Source organism: Limulus polyphemus, unplaced genomic scaffold, assembly GCF_000517525.1.
Source record: "Limulus polyphemus unplaced genomic scaffold, Limulus_polyphemus-2.1.2 Scaffold1058, whole genome shotgun sequence".
NCBI classification, from domain to species: domain Eukaryota; kingdom Metazoa; phylum Arthropoda; class Merostomata; order Xiphosura; family Limulidae; genus Limulus; species Limulus polyphemus.
The window spans coordinates 340,269-346,334 of record NW_013666668.1 but is presented as its reverse complement, the minus strand read 5'-3'; the positions used below and the strand labels follow the sequence as shown (position 1 = coordinate 346,334).

At 35.1% G+C, this 6,066-nt stretch overlaps 1 long non-coding RNA gene across 1 annotated transcript in view; it reads left to right on the top strand.

Annotated features, from left to right (window-relative positions):
* Positions 1-2,182: 2,182 nt before the first annotated feature.
* LOC111086387 overlaps positions 2,183-6,066 on the top strand; it is a 7,462-nt gene continuing 3,578 nt past the window's right edge. Inside the window, exon 1 of the long non-coding RNA XR_002611105.1 lies at positions 2,183-2,195. This is a non-coding gene — a long non-coding RNA (uncharacterized LOC111086387). The remainder of the gene's footprint in view (positions 2,196-6,066) is intronic.

The window sequence follows — 6,066 nt, the reverse complement described above, 5'->3', positions numbered from 1 at the left end:
ATGGTGGTGGGTCCATAATGCTGTGGGGATGTTTTTCTGCAGCTGACACTGGAGAACTTGTACGCATTCAAGGGCTCGTGGAAAGTAAAAAATATACACAGATGTTGGAGATAAACCTGAAGAAGTTAGCTGAAAAAATAAAACTCGGTCGAAGGTTTACGTTTCAACAGGATATTGATCCCAAACACAGATCAAAGGCAACCCAAGAATGGTTTTGGAGGAATAAAATTAAAGTCATTGACTGGCCAAGCAATTGCCCAGACCTAAATCTCCTTGAACATACACCGTTGTACAAAACCCCCTTTTCAATTGTTAGTTCTTAGTCGTCTGTATGGTAATTTTTCCTAAATTCACGTTTTAACAAACAAAGTTTTATGTGTGGTCGATGACAAAGAAAATAAGTTAATTATTACCTCGTTGCACTTACCAACACCTTGCCTCCTGTAGAGTAAAATATCATAGTGTGAAAAACAGTTCGGAACAGGTGCATGTCAGATTCCACAGAAAGAATGTTTCCCAGCTTATGATCTGTTTAGTTAAAGGAAGAGACCCCATAACAAAATATTTGGGCAATTACAACAATATAGTGTTGGTTCACCACTTATAAGAGTAGTTAAAAATTTCTAAGGTCCACAGTGACATTCAAAGGATGAAAAAACTTTTAAGTATGGTAGAGATAGATTATCAACGTGCTGAATCATTTGTGTAGAAGTTGTTTATTAAAATTTTGTCTTGATTTGAAGAACTCATGTAATTCACGCAAGCCATAAACTAAACCTAAAATAGTATGTTTGTTTCGGAATGTGTATATTTTGTTTGTTTATTTTAGAGCAAAGCCACAATAAGCTATCTGCTGTGTTCACTGTGAGGAAATGAACCCCGGAATTTAGAAATGTAAGTCCGTAGACTTACTACTGTCCCACTGGAAGTCTCGAAATGTATAACATGCTGAGAATGAATACAATCACGACAATAAACTTTTATCATCCTTCAAATTAGGATACACTTTATTAAGCAACATCAAGGCTTAGAGAAAGAAGAGCATCGACAGAGAAGAGAAGAAGAAGAAAAGGGGAGAATGGAAATAGAGAAAATAAGAGCACAAAACAGGAAGAAGAAAAGGAGAGAGAGAAGAGACTGGAAATAGAGAGAATAAGAGCACAAAACAGGAAGAAGAAAAGGAGAGAGAGAAGAGACTGGAAATAGAGAGAATAAGAGCACAAAACAGGAAGAAGAAAAGGAGAGAGAGAAGAGACTGGAAATAGAGAGAGTATGGGCACACAACAGGAAGAAGAAAAGGAGAGAGAGAAGAGACTGGAAATAGAAAGAGTATGGGCACAAATTAAGATTGCCAAGCTCACCCAACAGAAAGAAGAAGGACTCAAGATTGACAATGGAGTCAGGGCCAGCTGACCTAAGCTGCACAAACTTGATGAACAGAAAGATGACATGGCTGCTTTCCTGGAGAGGTATGAAAGATACGCTCAAAGTCAGAACTGGGAAAAAGCGAATAAGCAGTCTGTCTCAACCCACTTCTTACAGGAAAAAGTCTACAATGTATGCTGGCATGTCATCAGAAGATACCATGAACTATGACAACTTAAAAGTGGCCTTACTGAAGCGCTTCACATAAATAAAATCTCACACTGGAGAAATTTTATTTCAATTTATGGCTCATCTATGGTGATACTTCATAAGACGGACTGATATGGTCAAGTGTGAAAATAGTTTTGAAGGACTGGCAGATCTACTAATACGTGAACAGTTCATGATCATGTACTCCACTAACATGTCACTGTTCATAAAGGACAGGACACCAAAAGACATGGTCAAGATGATCAAGCTAGCAGAACAGTATTTGAAAGCCCATAGAGGTAGCATAATTGGCAAGTCTGTCACCAACAAGCAATCACAAAAATTTCAACATGAAGCAGTTGGAGCTACCTACAGGGATAGTCCTGGCAAGAAAGAAGAAAAGAGTGACTGTCACTATAGATGCTACTGCCAGAAAAAACAAAATGAAGACAACTCATTACAATAATCACAAGAAGGAAGTGCTACACCATGATTAAACAATGCATGATTGATGGTCAGCTCAAGTTAGCAAACGGATCAACAGTGCTAGTAGTGATTGTAGCATGTGACAAACATTAAGAGGTGACAAAAAATCACAACATACCAGGAAAAGAAAATATGTCGAGGAAAAGAAAGTGAAAGTTCTATGAGACACTGGATACAGTAGTGCAGCTGTGAAAACCACTTTAGTATCTGATGATCAGATGATGTGCAAGATACATTTGTGTGTGTTGATTGATGGAACAGTGAGAAAGTTTCCATAGTGAGAATAAAAATGGGCACTCAATATTATGTGGGAGACCTTGAGGTCATGTGTTTGAAGGGACCCATCTACGACTTGGTGATTGACAATATATCAGACAGTAGAAGTTGGGAGAAATCAGAAGACTGGTGAGGCATCTGCAGTCACCGCAAGATTCCAATAAAAAAAGGCAAGCAAGTCATCAAGCTCCTGCAATTCTTGAAAGAGTCTCTCCCAAACTTAGGTCTATGGGAACTGAAGGAAGATCAAAAGAAAGACCCTTTTACAGTAGGAACTTTAGGACGGTACCCGGGAGAAAGTCGAGCACAGAACAAAGAGGAAAGCTACTTACATAATAGAGGACTTGAATGGAGTGCTGTACCGGATCTATCAAGGCAGTTCTATTGGGGAAATTAAACAGATCATAGTACCAACAGAATACCGGACTTAAGTGATGAAACTGGCTCACGAGTCAATTGTGAGAGGACACCTAGGAGCAAAGAAGATGGCAGATAGAATCACCAGCAACTTCCATTGGCCAGGGGTCATCAGAGATGTGACCAGAATATGCAGGTCATGTGACATCTTCCAACGGACAGTATCTAGAGAGAAGGTAGCCAAGATGAAACTGGGTTAGATACTTCTCATAGAAAAATCATTTAGCAGAGTAGCTGTGGACTTGATTGGACCACTAGCACCTATAACTACAAAGGCAACAAGTATGTGCTGACAGTAGTCGATTATAACAGGTGAGAATCCACAAACACAAAGGTCCTCAAAGGGTTAAAATTCTACTGTTTCCGTAATACGTCGTTGGTGAGATCAATTACATTACTTTTTGGGACAAATCTTCCATTAATCACTACTTCTCATCGATCATTCTATGTTACGTCTTCACGTAGGTTTAATAATATTTCAGCTTTATCTTTATATTTTAGAGGTACACTGTCAATGATATCTAAGTTTCCATGAGTAGGCGATTCCATTTTATTTTTAATAGGTACCATAGTTTGAGATTGAAATGTTTGATGACATCGTTGTAGTTAATCTAACATCTTGGCTTTATCATCTACAGGTAGTGTATCGTTATATATGACATATTTCATATCTTTATCCATGGAACTTAAAACTTTATCAACAGTCTTTCATAAACTTTAGGTTGATAAAGTGAGTGTACTAGTTCTTCAGGAATGAGAATCATTCGTTTTGCATGTTCAATATTTCAACAGCTTTATCGATAGTCCATCTTGACAAACCACCAAATAATTAAAGTATTGGTACTGTGAGTAATAGTAAAAACCATCCTTTCTGTATTAATAGGTTTCTTTTCTGATTAACTGATTATCAGCCAACTCTCTCAATAATGATCTGTATCGTCTAAGTTTCTGTTTTCTTATGGTTGTCATGGGAAAGTTACCCTTTAAATAATATTTACAAATATATGTTATAAAGTATTTTTTAGCTCTGGTGATTATTCCTATAATCCTGGTTTTGCTTAACTCTAGGTGTCATGATTAATGTATGGCAAATAGAGAGTGTGTGAACAATATCTAAATCTGTTTATTTACACATATATTTATAAAATAATTTATAATCCATTTAAATATAACATCGACTTTTTAAACACAACAGTGATAAGTTATGCCATTATTACGAATTGGACAGGGCAGAGTTGATTTATGAAGTCGATTCACTCTGTGACAACCAAATGGCTCAAGTTATAACAGGGAATTTGAAGGAGATTTCTCAACAGTTCGGTTTTTCTCACTCTTCTTGTTAAAAATAATCGTAAAGTTCTGTCGTAGCAAACTAACCGCATTCGATAAATAGGGATATTCGATGGTACCACTATCCCAGGGGATATGGTAGTAGGGGAGTAGGGGTAAATAATACTGTAATACTTCGATAACTTGTTGCTAACAAACTGAGTTTTACTGCTTCCATTTGGACTTGACACTAAGTAATCATAAACTACAATGATATTATATACAATATGATTTATTTTATGTACACAGGATCAGCCTCTCATGAGTAAAACAAACAATTTAATAATCATATGGTAAGGTGTTAAAATCAAACAAAATGTGTCTTTTGGTTTAAACAGGGTGTATTTTTTACTTTCTTCATTTGTTAATGATAGATAGCATTTTTCATATTCCGACATATTTTCCTATAATTTATTATTGTAATAACATGCTGAGTAGGATTTTGCTTTTCATTGAAGAGAAGTTTAACTTTTCACTATTGACAAAATTGAAATTAACCCTCTAATTTACACAAATTAGGACTTTCCATTATCATATATTTATCCGTAATTCTTGGGACCACCACTGACCCACGATGTAATGTAAATTCCCCAAGATAATTACCTAGAGGAAGATCGTTATTTCCATCTGAAATGTAAACAACACTATCAGTGTTGCAGTATAAAACAGATGAACCTAATATTTCTGGTTAATGGTACAATTTGACATGCATGAGAAGTGGTGAAAACTGCCAGAAAGATGTTTGTTTGATCTTTCTAAGGTAGATACTCATGTTTGTGTATCCAATGAAGAGCAACAACTTCGTCATTAACTAGTGTAACATCTGTTGTAATCTCGGTGTTATCATTTATTGGCACTAATATTCGCGATATTATGCCGACTGCTACCTAAGAGTACTTCTAAAAAAGTGACCTCAATTTTAAACATCCTTTTTATTCTGATTAACTTTTTCAGTATTTGACAGTATCATTTTGGGTGAAACCATAATCTTATCGCTTAAACATGTACTAACAGGTTTGTCTGAATTGTCTGAATAAATACACACTCTAATTCTGTCAGAAGTTTTTAGGTGGAAAATAGTTTCGTCCAGTATATTCTGTAAATTATTAGTAACATAATTCAGAATATTCGTGAGAGGTTGCTCGTATGAGTCTTTATTAAAATTATATTATATGAAGTTGATATGACATTATATTTTTTCACATGCCATGTCGAAGATTTTCTAACATTAAAAATATCGTAGCGACAATGTTTACTAGATGCCTGTAAAAGAAAGAAAACATAACTAAATATGTAAAAAATAATAAAACTGAAAGTGTATAATGCAAAATATCAGTATAGATTTTGTCACCCCTGCCTCATTCATGTTGGACGCTTGTTTGGGTCCTAGGGAAGTCTGAAAGAAAAGAAATAAATCACATTATAGATAACTCAAATGTGAAAATATATAAATCTTCAACACAGGTCTTCAGAATCAGGATGAATGTGTCTTTGATATAAATAGTTAGAATCAGATATTGAAATCAACTTACCATTTTGACAGGTAGAAGTCAAGGGTGTGTCCAACTCATTATCAAAGATAGGCAAGACCTATATAAAGAAAGATATAAGATACAATATCATACGAAAGCAATAAACACAGAGTGTATAATTGAATGACACTCATTAAAAAAAATAAAAGTAAAAGAAACATAAAGCACAACTATCAACAAACGAGTTAGAATAATAACAAAAACAGAAACTACCTTAGTATTTTCCACAACAAACAGAGGATTTGCCACTAACGCGAAACTTTCTCTATTTATCAAGAAGATCTCTTGGATGTAAAACGAATCTATGAAGACTTGATTGTCTTTTTATGGTAGGCCAGTGATAGGTGACTGCATGATATAATAAGTATAAATATAATAATTCTTGGAATATATAATTACAAATAAGCAGGGGTCTTGAAAAACAAACATGTTTTTCGGGAAATTATGCAAT